Here is a 21,437-nt window from a genome sequence, read left to right on the forward strand (position 1 = left end):
TGTGTGTGTAGTGAGAGAACCAGGGTGTGTGTGTGTAGTGTGAGAACCAGGGTGTGTGTGTGTGTAGTGTGAGAACCAGGGTGTGTGTGTGTGGTGTGAGAACCAGGGTGTGTGTGTGTGGTGTGAGAACCAGGGTGTGTGTGGTGTGAGAACCAGGGTGTGTGTGTGTGTGGTGTGAGAACCAGGGTGTGTGTGTGTGGTGTGAGAACCAGGGTGTGAGAACCAGGGTGTGTGTGTGGTGTGAGAACCAGGGTGTGTGTGTGTGGTGTGAGATCCAGGTTGTGTTTGTGTGTGGTGTGAGAACCAGGGTGTGTGTGGTGTGAGAACCAGGGTGTGTGTGTGTGGTGTGAGATCCAGGTTGTGTGTGTGTGGTGTGAGAACCAGGGTGTGTGTGTGTGGTGTGAGAACCAGGGTGTGTGTGTGTGTGTGTGTGTGTGTGTGTGTGTGTGTGTGTGTGTGTGTGTGTGTGTGTGTGTGTGTGTGTGTGTGTGTGTGTGTGTGTGTGTGTGTGTGTGGTGTGAGAACCAGGGTGTGTGTATGTGCGTGTGTGTGATTGGTGGTGAGAGTGTGAGCCTGTGTGGGAGACGTTTGTTTAACACCAACAACAGCCAAAGATCATTACTCACTCTCATTTAAGAAGTGATTAGAGGACTGAAAAAACATTAAGGTGCTGAAGCAGAGAGAGAGAGACAGAGAGAGAGAGAGAATATGTGTATTTTAGTCTGCCTGGTTGTTGTTGGGGATATTAATATATAGTCGGGACATAAAAGCCAGCAGGCGGTAAGGAGACTATAGATATTGGAGAGTTAAGAAGGACAGAAAAAACAGAGAGCAGGAATAAATACAGGAGGAGAGGGAGGGAAGGAAGGAAGGAAGGCAGTAGGGGAGATAGAGATTGATCCAGTGTTGTGAAGAAAGTGAGAGGAGAGCAGTAAAAGACACAGCAGTAGATTGAATACCCTCCACAGTGTTTGCTGGCAGCAGCTGGAATCTGAAGAATGTCTACCGTCTGGGTTTGTCCTTGAAGTAAGGTGCTTTTAAAAAATGTTTCCCCGAATACCTGTGTTCTTTCCCCTCCATGGTTGATGGGAATCCCCTCTTTTACCACTCCGCCTCACGATATCACAACACAGAAAAGTTCAGTATAATGCAACTTCACTCATCCTGTTTAGCAAAGTAGTTTCAGGGCTGCAGTGGGTGCCATATGCAAATGCAGTACATTCACACACACACACACACACACACACACACACACACACACACATACACATACATCACATACATACATACATACATACATACATACATACATACATACATACATACATACATACATACATACACAAATACAAACACACATGACATTTTAATATCAGAATACCTATTGTGAACTGCGGCACAATCCTAGTCAAGATTATAGAATGGGACAAAAGCTGCATATTATTGACCTATATAAGTGACCTATATTAGATACCTATATTCTTAACTAGGCAAGTCAGTTAAGAACAAATTCTTATTTTCAATGACGGCCTAGGAACAAATCAAATCAAGGTTTATTTGTCACGTGCGCCGAATACAACAGGTGTAGTAGACCTTACAGTGAAATGCTTACTTACAGGCTCTAACCAATAGTGCAAAAAAGGTATTAGGTGAACAATAGGTAAGTAAAGAAATAAAAACAACAGTAGAAAGACAGTGAAAAACAGTAGCAAGGCTATATACAGTAGTGAGGCTATAAAAGTAGCGAGGCTACATACAGACACAGGTTAGTCAGGCTTATTGAGGTAGTATGTACATGTAGATATGGTTAAAGTGGCTATGCATATATGATGAACAGAGAGTAGCAGTAGCGTAAAGAGGGGTTGGCGGGTGGTGGGTGGCGGGACACAATGTAGATAGCCCGGTTAGCCAATGTGCAGGAGCACTGGTTGGTCGGGCCAATTGAGGTAGTATGTATATATGTACATGAATGTATAGTTAAAGTGACTATGCATATATGATAAGCAGAGAGTAGCAGCAGCGTAAAAGAGGGGTTGGGGGGGGGGGGGCACACAATGCAAATAGTCCGGGGAGCCATTTGATTACCTGTTCAGGAGTCTTATGGCTTGGGGGTAAAAACTGTTGAGAAGCCTTTTTGTCCTAGACTTGGCATTCCGGTACCACTTGCCATGCGGTAGTAGAGAGAACAGTCTATGACTGGTGTGGCTGGGGTCTTTGACAATTTTCAGGGCCTTCCTCTTACACCGCCTGGTATAGAGGTCCTGGATGGCAGGCAGCTTAGCCCCAGTGATGTGCTGGGCCAAACGCACTACCCTCTGCAGTGCCTTGCGGTCGGAAGCCAAGCAATTGCCGTACCAGGCAGTGATGCAACCAGTCAGGATGCTCTCGATGTTGCAGCTGTAGAACCTTTTGAGGATCTCAGGACCCATGCCAAATCTTTTTAGTTTCCTGAGGGGGAATAGGCTTTGTCGTGCCCTCTTCACGACTGTCTTGGTGTGTTTGGAACATTCTAGTTTGTTGGTGATGTGGACACTAAGGAACTTGAAGCTCTCAACCTGCTCCACTACAGCCCCGTCAATGAGAATGGGAACGTGCTCGGTCCTCCTTTTCCTGTAGTCCACAATCATCTCCTTAGTCTTGGTTACGTTGAGAGATAGGTTGTTATTCTGGCACCACCTGGCCAGGTCTCTGACCTCGTCGTTGTCAGTGATCAGACCACTGTTGTGTCATCTGCAAACTTAATGATGGTTTTGGAGTCGTGCCTGGCCATGCCGTCGTGGGTGAACAGGGAGTACAGGAGGGGACTGAGCACACACCCCTGGGGGGCTCCAGTGTTGAGGATCAGCATGGCAGATGTGTTGCTACCTACCCTCAGGTAGTCCAGGATCCAGTTGCAGAGGGAGGTGTTTAGTCCCAGGATCCTTAGCTTAGTGATGAGCTTTGAGGGTGGGTTAAGTGTGGGTTAACTGCCTTGTTCACAGCAAGAACGACAGATTTTTACCTTGTCAGCTCGGGGATTCAAAGTTGCAACCTTTCGGTTACTAATCCAACGCTCTAACCACTAGACTACCAGCTGCCCCTAATTAGTGACACATACAATATGAAACAGGCAGTACATTGCAATAGCAGAGCGACTACTATGAACTGAGGTAGAATCCACGGGTAGGTAGTGGGTCCCCGATTGGTACTATTTAGAAATGCATGTTTATGGATATGAATGTCATTCTCTTCATGGTGATGTATTCTGAATAGGTACACAAAAGATAAAACTATGCAATATCCTTCTTTTGAATAGTTTGGTTTTATTTTACACGCTGGCTATTATTGTAGTGAGCTCTGCCCCCAAACAAGACCACATTTGGTTGCTCTGGACTGGACCAAATCTGAATCAGTCATAGATGTCTATGTTTCACAAGTTTGGATTTCACAGTACAGCACAGTAGAGTACAGTTGAGTAAAGTAGATATGTTCAGTACAGTAGACTACATTACAATGCAGTTCATTAGACAGTACTCTACTCTAGTGTGCTCTACTGTACTGAACTGATGTTGAAGCCACAGGGATAACATACGTTTTATTGTGTGTGTTTTTTAGGCTCATCTTAACTTTTTTTGTACATAACGTCTCCGCCATCAATTCCTATGACCGAAAACGGCTTCAGAACAGTGATCACTAACGTCGATTTGGATGAAGATTTCTACTCCAACGAGTCGGGCAGCTCTACGGGCCCTAATCCCCTGGATGCTAGCGTCCCACATACCCCAGAGAGGTTAACACATTTTTTTACCAGCATGTCACATGTACAACTAGAACAAAACTCTAGCTCACTTTTACTCCACATACACAAATTCGTACAAGGCTCTCCCTTGCCTTCCTTTCATCCCATGTGGCTCAGTTGGTAGAGCATGGCGCTTGCAAGGCTTGTGGGTTTGATTCCCACAGGGTACGGGTACAAAAAGTACAACAAATATATGTCCTCATCTGCTAAATGACTACCATGTAAACCTGCAAATCTGACAACAATTCTATCCTCCTGATTCTTGTTTACAAGCAAAAACTCAAACAGGAAGTACCAGTGACGTGCTCAATACGGAAGTGGTCCAATGAAGCGGATTTTAAGCTACAGGACTGTTTCGCTAGACTGGAAATGTTTTGGGATTCATCTGATAACATTGATGAGTTTACCACATCAGTCACCGGCTTCATTAATAAGTGCATCGACGATGTCATCCCCACAGTGAACGTACATACATATTCCAAACCAGGAGCCATGAATTACAGGCAAAGTCCCCACTGAGCTGCCGCTTTCAAGGAGCGTGACACTAATCTGGATACTTATAAGAAATCCTGCTTCTACCTCTGACAAGCCATCAATCAGGCAATGCGTTAGTAGAGACTTAAGATTGAATCCTACTACGCCAGCTCTGATGCTCGTCAGATGTGGCAGGGCTTGCAAAACACCAGGGAAATCCAGCCGCGAGCTGCCAAGTAACCCGAGCCTACCAGATGAGCTAAATGCCTTTTATCCTCGCTTTGAGGCAAGCAACACTGAACAATGCATGAGAGCACCAGCTGTTCTGGATGACTGTGTGATCTCACTCTCCGTAGCGAATGTGAGTAAGACCAAAAAACAGGTTAACGTTCACAAGGCCGGGAGGCCAGATGCATTACTCAGAGAATGCCCTGATCAGCCAGCTAGCAAGTGTCTTCACTGACATTTTCAACCTCTTCCTGACCCAGTCTGTAATACCTACATGATTCAAGCAGACCACCATAGTCCCTGTGCCGAAGAACACCAAGGTAACCTGTCTAAATGACTATCGCCCCATGTCACTTATGTCTGTACACATGAAATGCTTTGAAAGGCTGGTCATGGCTCACAACACCTTCATCCCAGACACCCTGGACCCACTCCAATTCGCATACCATCCCAACAGATCCACAGATGACGCCATCTCTATTGCACTCCACACTGCCCTGTGACAGGCCGCATCACCGCTTGGTATGGCAACTACTTGGCATCTGACTGCAAGGCGCTACAGAGGGTAGTGCGTATCACCCAGTACATCACTGGGGCCAAGCTCTCTGCCATCCAGGATCTCTATACCAGGCGGTGTTAGAGGAAGGGCCTAAAAATTGTCAAAGACTCCAGCCACCCAAGTCATAGCCTGTTCTCTCTGCTACCGCATGGCAAGCGGAACCAACTGGACCCTGAACAGATTCTACATCCAAGCCTTAAAACAGCTTCTACACTGAACCAAATAACAATCTGCATTGACCCTTTTATTATTGGGTTATTATTGAGAATGGCCTAGGACACTGGTCATCAATGGGTTATTATAGAGAACGGCCTAGGACACTGGTCATCAAAGGGTTATTATAGAGAATGGCCTAGGACACTGGTCATCAATGGGTTATTATTGAGAACGGCCTAGGACACTGGTCATCAATGGGTTATTATTGAGAACGGCCTAGGACACTGGTCATCAATGGGTTATTATTGACACTGGTCATCAATGGGTTATTATAGAGAACGGCCTAGGACACTGGTCATCAATGGGTTATTATTGAGAACGGCCTAGGACAGTTGTCATCAATGGGTTATTATTGACACTGGTCATCAATGGGTTATTACAGTGAGGGAAAAAAGTATTTGATCCCCTGCTGATTTTGTACTTTTGCCCACTGACAAAGAAATGATCAGTCTATAATTTTAATGGTACGTTTATTTGAACAGTGAGAGACAGAATAACAACAAAACAATCCAGAAAAACGCATGTCAAAAATGTTATAAAATGATTTGCATTTTTATGAGAGAAATAAGTATTTGACCCCTCTGCAAAACATTACTTAGTACTTGGTGGCAAAACCCTTGTTGGCAATCACAGAGGTCAGACGTTTCTTGTAGTTGGCCACCAGGTTTGCACACATCTCTGGAGGGATTTTGTCCCACTCCTCTTTGCAGATCTTCTCCAAGTCATTAAGGTTTCAAGGCTGATGTTTGGCAACTCGAACCTTCAGCTCCCTCCACAGATTTTCTATGGGATTAAGGTCTGGAGACTGGCTAGGCCACTCCAGGACCTTAATGTGCTTCTTCTTGAGCCACTCCTTTGTTGCCTTGGCCGTGTGTTTTGGGTCATTGTCATGCTGGAATACCCATCCACGACCCATTTTCAATGGCCTGGCTGTCACGAGATGCTAGGAGTGGTGGTAGGAGTCAGGCGCAGAGAGCAGAGGTAAGGTATAATGTCCTTTATTATCGGCGACGACGAGCGCCGAGCGCCGAGCGCCGCTCGAGCAGGCAGGGGAGCCACCTTCGGTGGGATTCGTGACACTGGCTGAGGGAAGGGGGTTCTCACCCAAGATTTGACGGTACATGGCCCCGTCCATCGTCCCTTTGATGCGGTGAAGTTGTCCTCTCCCCTTAGCAGAAAAACACCCCCAAAGCATAATGTTTCCACCTCCATGTTTGACGGTGGGGATGGTATTCTTGGGGTCATAGGCAGCATTCCTCCTCCTCCAAACACGGCGAGTTGAGTTGATGCCAAAGAGCTCCATTTTGGTCTCATCTGACCACAACACTTTCACCCAGTTGTCCTCTGAATCATTCAGATGTTCACTGGCAAACTTCAGACGAGCATGTATATGTGCTTTCTTGAGCAGGGGGACCTTGCGCGCGCTGCAGGATTTCAGTCCGTCACGGTGTAGTGTGTTACCAATTGTTTTCTTGGTGACTATGATCCCAGCTGCCTTGAGATCATTGACAAGATCCTCCCGTGTAGTTCTGGGCTGATTCCGCACCGTTCTCATGATCATTGCAACTCCACAAGGTGAGATCTTGCATGGACCCCAGGCTGAGGGAGATTTGACAGTTCTTTTGTGTTTCTTCCATTTGCGAATAATCGCACCAACTGTTGTCACCTTCTCACCAAGCTCTTGGCGATGGTCTTGTAGCCCATTCCAGCCTTGTGTAGGTCTACAATCTTGTCCCTGACATCCTTGGAGAGCTCTTTGGTCTTGGCCATGGTGGAGAGTTTGGAATCTGATTGATTGATTGATTGATTGCTTCTGTGGGCAGATGTCTTTTATACAGGTAACAAGCTGAGATTAGGAGCACTCCCTTTAAGAGTGTGCTCCTAATCTCAGCTCGTTACCTGTATAAAAGACACCTGGGAGCCAGAAATCTTTCTGATTGAGAGGGGGTCAAATACTTACATTTACATTTTAGTCATTTAGCAGACGCTCTTATCCAGAGCGACTTACAGTAGTGAATTCATACATTTCATTTCATGCATTTTTTATTTTTTATTTTGTTGTACTGGCCCCCCGTGGGAATCTAATACTTATTTCCCTCATTAAAATGCAAATCAATTTATAACATTTTTGACATGCGTTTTTCTGGATTTTTGTTGTTGTTATTCTGTCTCTCACTGTTCAAATAAACTTACCATTAAAATTATAGACTGATCATTTCTTTGTCAGCGGGCAAATGTACAAAATCAGCAGGGGATCAAATACTTTTTTCCCTCACTGTATTGAGAACGGCCTAGGACACTGGTCATCAATGGGTTATTATAGAGAACGGCCTTGGCAACGGGTTGTCAATCGGTTATTTACAAATACCTCTTATGGAACAGTGGGGACTGTGAAGAAACACAAAATCAAATAACATTTTATTGGTCACATACACATGGTTAGCCGATGTTAATGCGAGTGTAGCGAAAGGCTTGTGCTTCTAGTTCCGACAGTGCAGTAATATCTAACAAGTAATCTAACAATTCCACAACAACTACCCAATACACGCAAATCTAAAGGGATGGAATAAGAATATGTACATATAAATATATGGATGAGCCATGACCGAGCGGCATAGGCAAGATCCAATAGACGGTATAAAATACAGTATGTACATATGAGATGCGTAATGTAAGATATGTAAACATTATTAAAGTGCCATTATTTAAAGTGACTTGTGATCCATTTATTACAGTGGCCAATTATTTCAAGTCTGTATGTAGGCAGCAGCCTCTCTGTGTTAGTGATGGCTGTTTAACAGTCTGATTGCCTTGAGATAGAAGCTGTTTTTAAGTCTCTCGGTCCCTGCTTTGATGCACCTGTACTGACCTCGCCTTCTGGATGATAGTGGGGTGAACAGGTAGTGGCTCGGGCGGTTGTTCTCCTTGATGATCTTTTTGGCCTTCCTGTGACATGGGGTGCTGTAGGTGTCCTGGAGGGCAGGTAGTTTGCCCCCGGTGATGCGTTGTGCAGACCGCACCACCCTCTGGAGAGCCTTGCGGTTGAGGATAGGACAGGATGCTCTCAATTGTGCATCTGTAAAAGTTTGTGAGGGTTTTAGGTGACAAGCCAAATTTCTTCAGCCTCCTGAGGTTGAAGAGGCGCTTTCTCTCAAACAGGCACAGACACACATACACATGATAAGACATAGAATCTACACACACGTACACATGGACGTTATATTCTAAATATGTGATGGTGGAGTGATGGCCTGAGGGAACACACTGAATGTGTTGGGTAAGGTGTTATGAAATATAATGGCATGTAGTTTTTTAAACTGTATGTAACTGTTTTATGTTGCTGGATTCCACACCATGGCAGCAGTTAATGGGGATCCATAATAAATACAAATATTTGATATAGGTGACTGATGTTCTTCAGAAAAGAATTGAGCGTGCAGGAATGCTTTCTCTCTGTAGGGGGGAAACTTTCAGGGTTTCCCGCCTCTCACACCACTGGAGCAGTGAGCGCTCTCTCTCTGCTCCCTCTGAAACCTGAACGCTGTGAACTCCATCTAAGTTCACCCCTGGATTCTGTCTCTCTCTCCCTCTCTCTCGCCCCTAGATCAACTTTCTCTCATTTGTTCAGAGTCAGCCTGCCCTGAAATACTTTTGCCAGTGGCTTGTGACGGCAGCCATTGACCTACTATCACCAAACACACCGGCTTAGATATTTATGTCCCCATATAACCTTTCTCAGTTGTCCCCCAGACAGTAGTCCCCTGGGACTAGGGAGAAGTTCACCCTAACCACTTACACAGTGGAAAATAATTATGTTTTCATCCTCCTAATGGCTATGGTGAGGGCTGGCATTAGGTTATTCCCATCCTCCATCTGTGCCCACAAGCAACCATTATCTGACAGTGGTCTGTATACCCTTGCTTCCTCTTGGGGCCGACTCAACACACACACACACACACACACACACACACACACACACACACACACACACACACACACACACACACACACACACACACACACACACACGCACAGACGAGGAGATAATGGGGAATTGTTTTATTGAGAGGTATGACACACATCGAAACATTAACAAATGACTCCTCCAGTAACTCCCATTAGTCCACTGACTCCTCCAGTAACTCCCATTAGTCCACTGACTCCTCCAGTAACTCCCATTAGTCCACTGACTCCTCCAGTAACTCCCGTTAGTCCACTGACTCCTCCAGTAACTCCCGTTAGTCCACTGACTCCTCCAGTAACTCTCGTTAGTCCACTGACTCCTCCAGTAACTCCCATTAGTCATTTACCAGTAAAGACAAGTCCCCTTAATTGACCAATGGAATTCATTCTCAATACAGATGTTGTTTAATTACATATTTAAACTAGTTTGAATTCCTGTTTCCTTGAGGATACCCTAGGATAGGGGGCGCCACAGCGCATTTTGAAAAAAAATAATTCCCATTTTCAACGGCCTACTAATCAAACTCAGAAGCTAGGGCATGCATATACTTATTATATATGGATAGAAAACACCCTAATGTTTCTAAAACTGTTTGAATGGTGTCTGTGAGTATAACAGAACTCAAATGGCAGTCAAAACCCCGAGACCGATTGAAACAGGAAGTGGAATTCAGAATTGTGGACTCGACTTCTCATCTTTCCCTATAAATCACACCGTTAAGCATGGTTCAGTGAGAACTTCCTATTGCTTCCACTAGATGTCGCCAGTCTTTTCACAGTGGTTTGAGCCTTATACAGTCGAAACTCAGTGAATGAGAGTCATTGGAAATTGGTCACAGGGGATGGGCCATCACCATTATGACGCCATGTCTACCCCCACCTTTGGAAACGGTTTTAAAGGCAATGAAATCATCCCCCTCGAATCTTATTGGCTCTCTTGGTGTTACAGGCCCTGAAGATTAATGTTTTACAACGTTTGACATGTTTGAACGAACCTACAGGCGGGAGAATCTCATTTTATCCGGAACTTCAGCCCTGCGCTTGGAGAGAGCCCTAGGACGCGCTACCAACAGCAGGCTAATGGAACGTGAAGTATGGACTTTTTCGACCGAAAATACATCTGTTGTGGACCTGGGATGCTTTCTGATGAAGACAACTAAAGGTAGGCGATTATTGACAATATTATACAAGATGAGATGTGACATGCGATTGGTCCAAGATGGCGCCGAGCTCTGTATATTAGCTCATTTTCTGAGTATCGCATCTCCTTTTATCGCAAAGTGTGATTACCCAGTAAAGTTAATTTAAAATCTGGTATGACAGGTGTTCTCAAGAGATATTCATCTATAAATGTTAGATTGACAATATAAATTTTAAAAATCGTTATCGGATAGTAATTTAGGGAATTGTAGCATTGTTTACCGGGACGCATTTGAGGGGAAATTATTTAGTCAACGTCAGACGCCGATGTAAAATGCTGTTTTTATATATAAATATGACCTTTATTGAACAAAAGAATGCATGCATTGTATAACATGATGTCCTAGGTGTGTCATCTGATGAAGTTTGTAAAAGGTTAGTGCTGCATTTAGCTGTTTTTTGGTTATATGTGATGCAAGTGGTTGGTCGGAAAATGGCTCTGTTGCTGCTTTTTACGATGGACTCATCTAACATAATCTAATGATTTGCTTTTCCTGTAAAACCTTTTTGAAATCGGACGATGTGGGTCGATTCAGGAGAGGTGTATCTATAAAAAAAAAATATATATATTTTTTTTAAATTATGATTTTTTTGAATGCTAATTGGCGATATGATTTTTCGCTGGATTTTGATCCCGCTGACGGGATGAGACGCTGAAGAGGTGATTCCACGGTCCCAGGAGAGGAGACGAAACCAAAGCACGTTGCTGATTGCGTGATGTGACCATGTTTTTCACATTGCAATGCCTCAATTTGCTGCAAGAAATCACTGAAGTTGGAACATGGTTAGTATCATAAACAACCACTTGGGTAACTAGGGAATAGGATGCCATTTTGGATGCATACCCTATTTTACCTGCTGGGAGGCAATATAATGGGACTCTTTCATAGTATGGTCCATGTGAATTAATTTGGACATTCCCAAAGTAATGAAATATGACTGGGTGACTTTTGAGACTTTTACATATAGAGTTTTGCCCTCCTGTTCCTATACCAAACACATGGTCTGTATGTGGTATAAACTAAACAGTATAGCTAGCACATGTCCTGGTTGGTAACCTAGTATATGTCCTGGTTGGTAACCTAGCATATTTCCTGTTTGGTAACCTAGCATATGTCCTGGTTGGTACCCTAGTATATGTCCTGGTTGGTAACCTAGCATATTTCCTGGTTGATAACCTAGCACATGTACTGGTTGGTAACCTAGTATATGTCCTGGTTGGTAACCTAGCACATGTCCTGGTTGGTAACCTAGCACATGTCCTGGTTGGTAACCGAGCACATGTCCTGGTTGGTAACCGAGCATATTTCCTGGTTGGTAACCTAGCACATGTCCTGGTTGGTAACCTAGCATATTTCCTGGTTGGTAACCTAGCACATGTTCTGGTTGGTGACCTAGCATATTTCCTGGTTGGTAACCTAGCACATATCCTGGTTGGTAACGTAGCACATGTCCTGGTTGGTAACCTAGCATATTTCCTGGTTGGTAACCTAGCATATTTCCTGGTTGGTAACCTCGCACATGTTCTGGTTGGTAACCTAGCATATCTTCTGGTTGGTAACCTAGCACATGGTTTGTACGTGGTATAAACTAAACAGTGTATCTAGCACATATCCTGGTTTGTAACCTAGCATATTTCCTGGTTGGTAACCTACCATATTTTCTGGTTGGTAACCTACCATATTTTCTGGTTGGTAACCTACCATATTTTCTGGTTGGTAACCTAGCACATGTTCTGGTTGGTAACCTAGCACATGTTCTGACCAAATCAACTTCAAATAACTCAGACAGACAGAAAGGCACTTTGGGAGCCTGGAAGGTAAAAAATAAATATGGAAAGATCCAATATACTAAACTCAACACACTCCCATTTTCCCATACCATGAGGTTGGAAAGATAAAAATACAAATCAGGTAAAGACCCATTGGTCTGTCTAGGAATGGTCGGTCTGACTAAGACAGGTCGGTCTGACTAGGACAGGTCGGTCTGACTAGAACAGGCGTATCTAGGACATGTCTGTCTAGGAAAGGTCGGACTAGGACAGGTCTGTCTAGGAAAGGTCTGACTGAGACAGGTGTATCTATGTCAGGTCTGTCTAGGACAGGTATTCAACTAGATGTTTTAGCTGCTTCGTAAATGATTAGCCTTGTTTGCTGCAGCTTTCTGGGAACTATAAACCATTAGCCTGAGTAGACCTGAACCACGTGTCTCTATTCTCTACCACCCAGGGCACCCTAATTACACACACACACACATACACACACACACACACACACACACACACACACACACACACACACACACACACACACACACACACACACACACACACACACACACACACAGGGTTAGGAGCTATTGTACTGTAGAAACGTGACACAAGATAGAGATTGAGTCTCTCTCATTTTGTGGCAAAAGTGTGTTGGCTGTGTAAAGGTATACAGTGAAACATCTGTGTTGTGTGTGTGTGTGTGTGTGTGTGTAATGACGCAACAGTGTGTATCAAAAATGGTCCCCCACCCAAAGGACATCCAGCCAGGGCCGGCACCAGAACGAATCAGTGGGACGGGCATTTGATTTCTATAAACGGCCCGTTTTCATGGTAAAAATATACATATATATAATTGTGTGTATAGACAGCATGGACAGTATATGAATAGAAATGGTGTGTACAGCAGTAGTTATCTAGGATGAGCCATGACTAGAATACAGTCTATACAGTTTTTAAAGTGGGTAAAACAGTATGCAAACGTTATTAAAGTGACCAGTGTTCAATGTCTATGTACATTGGGCAGCAGTGACTAAGGTTCAGGGCAGGGTACCGAGTGGAGACCTGCTAGTGGTGACTGTTTAACAGTCTGATTGGCTGGAGATAGAAGCTGTTTATCAGTCTCCTGGTCCCAGCTTTGATGCACCTGTACTGTCTCCTTCTAGATGGTAGCAGGATGAACAGGCCGTGGCTCGGGTGGCTGAGGTCTTTGATGATCTTCTTGGCCTTCCTGTGACACTGGGTGCTGTAGATATCCTGGAGGGCAGGCAGTGTGCCTCCAATGATTCTTTGGGCTGACTGAACCACCCTCTGGAAAGCCCTGCGGTTCCCGGCGGTGTAGTTGCCGTACCAGGCGGTGATACACCATTGAGAGCATCCTGTCAGGCTGTATCTGTAGTTTGTGAGGGTTTTAGGTGCCAAGCCACATTTCTTCAGCCTGCTGAGTTTGAAGAGACACTGTTGAACCTTCTTCACCACACTGTCTGTGTGAAGAGACTATCAGGTCGTCAGTGATGTGCACAGTAAGGAACTTGAAGCTTTTGACCCTCTCCACTGCGGCCCCCGTGTAGGGTTATTTTTTATGTTTTTCTTTGTAATTTTCTCTTTCATTCTTTCTTTGACTTCCAGGATGTCGGAAATGATTCCTGTTACTTAAACCAGAGGAGAGGAGTGATGATATCAAGCCAAGTAACTCACTGGGTAGATGCAGTCTCAAAGGTCTTGTATTGCTCAGTTGGTTAGAGCAAGGTGCTTGCGATGCTGGGGTTATGGGTTTGATTCCCGCTGGTGCCACCCATACGAAAATGTCTGAAAGTACTACTGTAAGTTGCCTTGAATGAAAGCGTCTGCTAAATGTCATATTTATTATTACGTTCAAAGATCCTGAGCTGGATGCTAACTGCTCTCTATGAGCCCCTGAGCTGGATGCTAACTGCTCTCTATGGATCAATGTCATGCTGCATGTACATGAGCCACTGCTGCGTTTGAGCCTTCTCACCACTAATGACAGAGCAGTCTCCCAGTGTCACATCCTGACCAGTATAAGGGTTATTTGTTATTGTAGTTTGGTCAGAACGTGGCAGAGGGTATTTGGTTTATGTGGTTCGGGGTGTGTGTATTATGTAGAGGGTAGTTGATTTATGTATTCCGGGGTTTTTTGGTCACTGCTCTATGTTAGTCTATTTCTATGTTCTTTCTAGTTAGTCTGTGTCTATGTTTAGTTAATTGGGGTGTGGACTCTCAATTGAAGGCAGGTGTTGTCTAGTTGCCTTTGATTGAGAGTCCTATATATTAGGGTGTGTTTGTAATTTGTGGGAGGTTGTTTCTTGTTTTGCCTGTGTGAGCCTTACAAGACTGTTTTGTTGTTCGTGAGTTCGTTGTTTTGTTATTTTGGTGTTCACTTCGATTTCAAATAAATATCAAGATGAGCATCCACATTCCTGCTGCGTTTTGGTCCTCTATCCCCGACGACAACCGTGACAGAACCTCCCACCAAATCCGGACCAAGCAGCGGAGGAAGGAGCAACAGGTGGACTTTGAGGAGCAAAGGGAATTTGAGTTGGACCAACGGGAGAAATGGACATGGGAGCAGATTCTGGCCGGAGAGGGCCCATGGAGGAAGTCGGGTAAGGACCGGGAACACTACCGAGGAACACGACTAGCGTTTAAGCCCGAGAGGCAGCCCCAAGATTTTTTTTGGGGGGGGCATATGGGTAGTTTGGCTGGGCGAGGTTTGAGCCCCAGGCCAAATCCCCGTACCTTTTCTGGGCAACCAGTGAATGGACAGGTCCCGTGCATCGGGGTAATGGGTACTGTGGCAAGGCCAAGTATTTTTAGGCTGGTACGCGCTATACCAGCGCCCCGCATTTGCCAGGGGGTAGTGGGCATCCAGCCAGTAAAAGCGATGCCAGTTCTGCGCTCGAGACCGCCAGTACGCCTCTACGGTCCAGTGCGTCAACCCAGTCCGACTGGGCCTGTTCCCACTCCCCGCACTAGCCCTGAGGTGCGTGTTCCCAGGCTGATACCTCCAGTACCAGCACCACGCATCAGGCTTCCAGTGCGTCGGCCCAGTCCGACTCGGCCTGTTCCCGCTCCCCGCACTAGCCCTGAGGTGCGTGTTCCCAGGCTGATACCTCCAGTACCAGCACCACGCATCATAGATTTTAGGTTTTAAAACACCATATTTGAAGATTGTCAATAATAACAGATATGATGCTACAGTCTCTGACAGTATATATGGGCTCTCTGGGATTTGAACCTCCAAGGAAATCTGGATTCCGCACTGTCATTACATTTACAGTCAATTCTGCACCATAATCTCATCTTGGTTGCTTTATTTACAGTAAATTCTGCACCATAATCTCATCTTGGTTGCTTTATTTACAGTGAGTTCTGCACGAGAATCTAATTTTGGTTGCTTTATTTACATTAACCTTTTCACACGTACCAACACAAACACACATGGGTGTGATCATTCTACAGTGGTCCCTGTAGCATACGATCATACCGGTGTGATTAGAACGGCGTATTTAGAACATCCAGTTTCGAATGACGCAACAATCAGCATTTGAGCTGGCCACAGTTTTTTCACAAACATTTTGCACAAACACAGTCCTTACAAAGTTATGTCCAGAATGTGAACAGATTTTTTTTAGGATGCAATGTTGAGACATTCACAGAAGTAGCTAAGGCATAACACAATCATCCAAACCGGGAAAATGTAGGCTACATTTGTCCTAGCACTAACTGAGGAAAGATTGACATAACACAAGCGGTCATATTTTTATAAGTCTCGGCATGAAACGACAACACAATATACAGAAAATGAGGAACTTACTTTGATAGGAACGCACACATGTCCAAAGTTATTATGTGTAAGGAAAACAACAAGGAAGACAAAGTGAGCGCCAGCAAGAACATTTTCAAATTCTTCCAAGACTGCGCAAACATATGCATACTTGATCTGTGCAAACATGAGTGAAGTGCGGTGGGTTCTCCTGGAAGAGATAAGTTTATCCTGCTCAGTAAGGCATCCTGTAGCTCTAACTCCAAAAAGTTTTGGGACACTGTAAAGTCCATGGAGAACAAGAGCACCTCCTCCCAGCTGCCCACTGCACTGAGGCTAGGTAACAGTCACCACCGATAAATCCATGATAATCGAAAATTTAAATAAGCATTTCTCTGCGGCTGGCCATGCCTTCCTCCTGGCTACTCCAACCCCGGCCAACAGCTCCCCTCCCCCGCAGCTACTCGCCCGAGCCTCCCCAGCTTCTCCTTCACCCAAATCCAGATAGCAGATGTTCTGAAAGAGCTGCAAAAACTGGACCTGTACAAATCAGCTGGGCTAGACAATCTGGACCCTCTCTTTCTAAAACTATCCGCCGCCATTGTTGCAACCCCTATTACCAGCCTGTTCAAACTCTCTTTCGTATCGTCCGAGATCCCTAAAGATTGGAAAGCTGCCGCGGTCATCCCCGTCTTCAAAGGGGGTGACACTCTAGACCCAAACTGTGATAGACCTATATCTATCCTGCCCTGCCTCTCTAAAGTCTTCGAACGCCAAGTTAAATAGATCACTGACCATTTCTAATCCCACCGTACCTCTTCTCCGCTGTGCAATCCGGTTTCCGAGCCGGTCACGGGTGCACCTCAGCCACGCTCAAGGTACTAAAGGATATCATAACCGCCATCGATAAAAGACAGTACTGTGCAGCCGTCTTCATCGACCTGGCCAAGGCTTTCGACTCTGTCTATCACCGTATTCTTATCGGAAGACTCAATAGCCTTGGATTCTCTAATGACTGCCTCGCCTGGTTCACCAACTACTTTGCAGACAGAGTTCAGTGTGTCAAATCGGAGGGCATGTTGTCGGGACCTCTGGCAGTCCCTGTGGGGGTACCACAGGGTTCAATTCTCGGGCCGACTCTTTTCTCTGTTTAAATCAATGATGTCGCTCTTGCTGCGGGCGATTCCCTGATCCACCTCTACGCAGACGACACCATTCTGTATACTTCTAGCCCTTCCTTGGACACTGTGCTAACTAACCTCCAAATGAGCTTCAATGCCATACAACACTCCTTCCGTGGCCTCCAACTACTCTTAAACGCTAGTAAAACCAAATGCATGCTCTTCAACCAATCGCTACCCGCCCGCCCGACGAGCATCACCACCCTGGACGGTTCTGACCTAGAATATGTGGACAACTATAAATACCTAGGTGTCTGGCTAGACTGTAAATTCTCCTTCCAGACTCATATTAAACATCTCCAATCCAAAATCAAATCTAGAATCGGCTTTCTATTTCGCAACAAAGCCTCCTTCACTCACACCGCCAAACTTACCCTAGTAAAACTGACCATCCTGCCGATCCTCGTCTTCGGCGATGTCATCTACAAAATAGCTTCCAATACTCTACTCAGCAAACTGGATGTAGTCTATCACAGTGCCATCCGTTTTGTTACCAAATAACCTTATACCACCCACCACTGCGACCTGTATGCTCTAGTCGGCTGGCCCTCGCTACATATTCATCGCCAGACCCACTGGCTCCAGGTCATCTATGCTAGGTAAAGCTCCGCCTTATCTCAGTTCACTGGTCACGATAACAACACCCACCCGTAGCACACGTTCCAGCAGGTATATCTCACTGATCATCCCCAAAGCCAACACCTCATTTGGCTGCCTTTCCTTCCAGTTCTCTGTTGCCAGTGACTGGAGCTAATTGCAAAAATCGCTGAAGCTGGAGACTTATTTCCCTCACCAACTTTAAACATCAGCTATCTGAGCAGCTAACCGATCGCTGCAGCTGTACATAGTCCATCTGTAAATAGCCCACCCAATCTACCTACCTCATCCCCACACTGTTTTTATTTACTTTTCTGCTCTTTTCCACACCAGTATCTCTACTTGCACATCATCATCTGCTCATTTATCACTCCAGTGTTAATCTGCTAAATTGTAATTCTTCGCTACTATGGCCTATTTATTGCCTACCTCCTCATGCCTTTTGCACACACTGTATATAGACTTTCTTTTTTTCTACTGTGTCATTGACTTGTTTATTGTGTTATTGGCTTGTTTATTGTTTACTCCACGTGTAACTCTGTGTTGTTGTCTGTGTTACACTGCTTTGCTTTATCTTGTCCAGGTCGCAGTTGTAAATGAGAACTTGTTCTCAACTAGCCTACCTGGTTAAATAAAGGTGAAATATATATATTTTTTAAAAGGCATCAAACATAAATTGTCCACAATGCTGAAATGGACTACTTCTATGTGAATTAATGAGGAGGTGGAACACACCTCAATTCAAACTGTTGTTCGAAAATACAACTTGTTAGAAAATTATTTGAAATTGATAAGTTGAAAAATAGCCTATAGATAATTAGCAGGCAGTGCATGTTAACTGTCCTGTTGCGTAATAATCAAATATTGAAACAGTGAGTGCATTCTGACATTACCTGCATAAAGCAACTCACGGGTGACCGTAACAGATATTTGGAACTCGTGTGAAAAGGCTAAGTTCTGCACAATAATCTGATTTTGGTTGCTTTATTTAAGATGAGTGCAAAACCATAAAAGGAGCGCAATCACTGACAGAGACATGACCCTACAGTATGTCTACACATGATGTGATGCTGATAGAGACTACAGTAGATACTACAACAGTAGACACTACAACAGTAGACACAACAGTAATTAAGACAGTAGGTACAACAGTAGGTACACCAGTAGATACAACAGTAGATACCACAGCAGATATAACTGTATAAAGAGCAGTATATAAAATGGTAGATACAACAGTAGAAGAGTAGAAAAACTGTATAAAGAACAGTAGATAAAACAGTAGATACAACTGTATAAAGAACAGTAGATAGGGCAGTAGATACAACAGTAGATATAACTGTATAAAGAACAGTATATAAAATGGTAGATACAACAGTAGAAGAGTAGAAAAAACTGTATAAAGAACAGTAGATAAAACAGTAGATACAACAGTAGATATAACTGTATAAAGAACAGTAGATAGAGCAGTAGATACAACAGTGGAACTGTATAAAAAACAGTTGATACAGCAGTAGATACAGCAGTATATATAAAAGTAGGCACAACAGTAGATACAACAGTATAACAGTAGATAGAACTGTAGATAGCAGTAGAACTGTAGATACAGCAGTAGAACTGTAGATACAACAGCAGAACAGGAGATACAACAGTAGATACAACTGTAGATAAAACAGTATAACAGTAAATAGAGCAGTAGATACAACAGTAGTACGGTAGATAGAACAGTAGATAGAGCAGTAGATACAACAGTGGAACTGTATAAAGAACAGTTGATACAGCATTAGATACAGCAGTATATATACAAGTAGGCACGACAGTAGATACAACAGTATAACAGTAGATAGAACTGTAGATACAGCAGTAGAACTGTAGATACAGCAGTAGAACTGTAGATACAGCAGTAGAACTGTAGATACAGCAGTAGAACTGTAGATACAGCAGTAGAACTGTAGATACAACAGTAGAACTGTAGATACAACAGCAGAACAGGAGATAGAACACTAGATACACCAGTAGATAGAACAGTAGATACAACACTAGATACAACAGTAGAACACTAGGTACAACAGCATAACACTAGATACAACAGTAGAACAGTAGATACAACACTAGATACAACAGTAGAACAGTAGATACAACACTAGATACAACAGTACAACAGTAGAACACTAGATACAACAGTAGAACAGTAGATACAACACTAGATACAACAGTAGAACAGTAGATACAACACTAGATACAACAGTACAACAGTAGAACACTAGATACAACAGTAGATAAAACAGTAGAACAGTAGATACAACAGTAGAACAGTAGATAGAACAGTAGATAGAACAGTAGATAAAACTGAAGAATAGTAAATATAAGAGTAGATACAACAGTAGATACAACAGTAGATAGAACACTACAACAGTAGATACAACAGTACAACAGAACAGTAGAACAGTAGATACAACTGTAGATAGAACAGCAGATAGAACAGTACAAACAGTAGAACAATAGCTACAATAGTAAATAGAACAGTACAACAGTAGATAGAGCAGTTGATCAATAGAACAGTAGATACAACAGTAGAAAAGTAAATAGAACAGTAGATACAACAATAGAAACAATTGTAGATAGAACAGTAGATAGAACAATACAACAGTAGATACAGCAGTAGATAGAACAGTCGATAGAACAGCAGATAGAACAGTACAAACAGAAGTAGATAGAACAATAGACACAACAATAGATACAGTAGATCAGTAGAACAGTAGATAGAACACTAGAAGGACCAGTAGATAGAACAGTAGATACAACAATAGATAGAACATAGATAGAACAGTAGATAAAACTGAAGAATAGTAGATACAACAGTAGATGCAACAGTACAAGAGTAGATAGAACAGTAGATAGAACAGTAGATAAAACTGTAGAAAAGTAAATAGAACAGTAGATGCAACAATAGAAAGAATTGTAGATAGAACAGTAGATATATCAATACAACAGTAGATACAGCAGTAGATAGAACAATACAACAGTAGATAGAACAGTAGATACAAAAGTAGATAGAACAATACAACAGTAGATACAACAGAACAACAGTGAATACAACAGTAGGTAGAACAATACAACAGTAGATAGAACAATACAACAGTATATAGAACGATAGAACAATACAACAGTAGCTAGAACAATACAACAGTAGATACAACAGTAGATAGAACAATACAACAGTAGATACAACAGTAGATACAACAGTAGATAGAACAATACAACAGTAGATACAACAGTACAACAGTAAATACAACAGTAGATAGAACAATAAACCAGTAGATACAACAGTAGATAGAACAGTAGACAGAACAATACAACAGTAGATAGAACAGTAGATACAACAGTACAACAGTAAATACAACAGTAGATAGAACAATAAACCAGTAGATACAACAGTAGATAGAACAGTAGACAGAACAATACAACAGTAGATAGAACAGTAGATACAACCGTAGATACAACAGTAGATAGAACAGTAGATACAACAGTAGATGAAACAGTAGATAGAACAGTAGATACAACAGTAGATGCAACAGTAGATGCAACAGTAGATACAACAGTAGATGCAACAGTAGATGCAACAGTAGATAGAACAATACAACAGTAGATGCAACAGTAGATAGAACAATGCAACAGTAGATAGAACA

The sequence above is a fragment of the Salmo salar genome, chromosome 15 (genome assembly GCF_965601325.2).
Source record: "Salmo salar chromosome 15, fSalSal1, whole genome shotgun sequence".
NCBI classification, from domain to species: domain Eukaryota; kingdom Metazoa; phylum Chordata; class Actinopteri; order Salmoniformes; family Salmonidae; genus Salmo; species Salmo salar.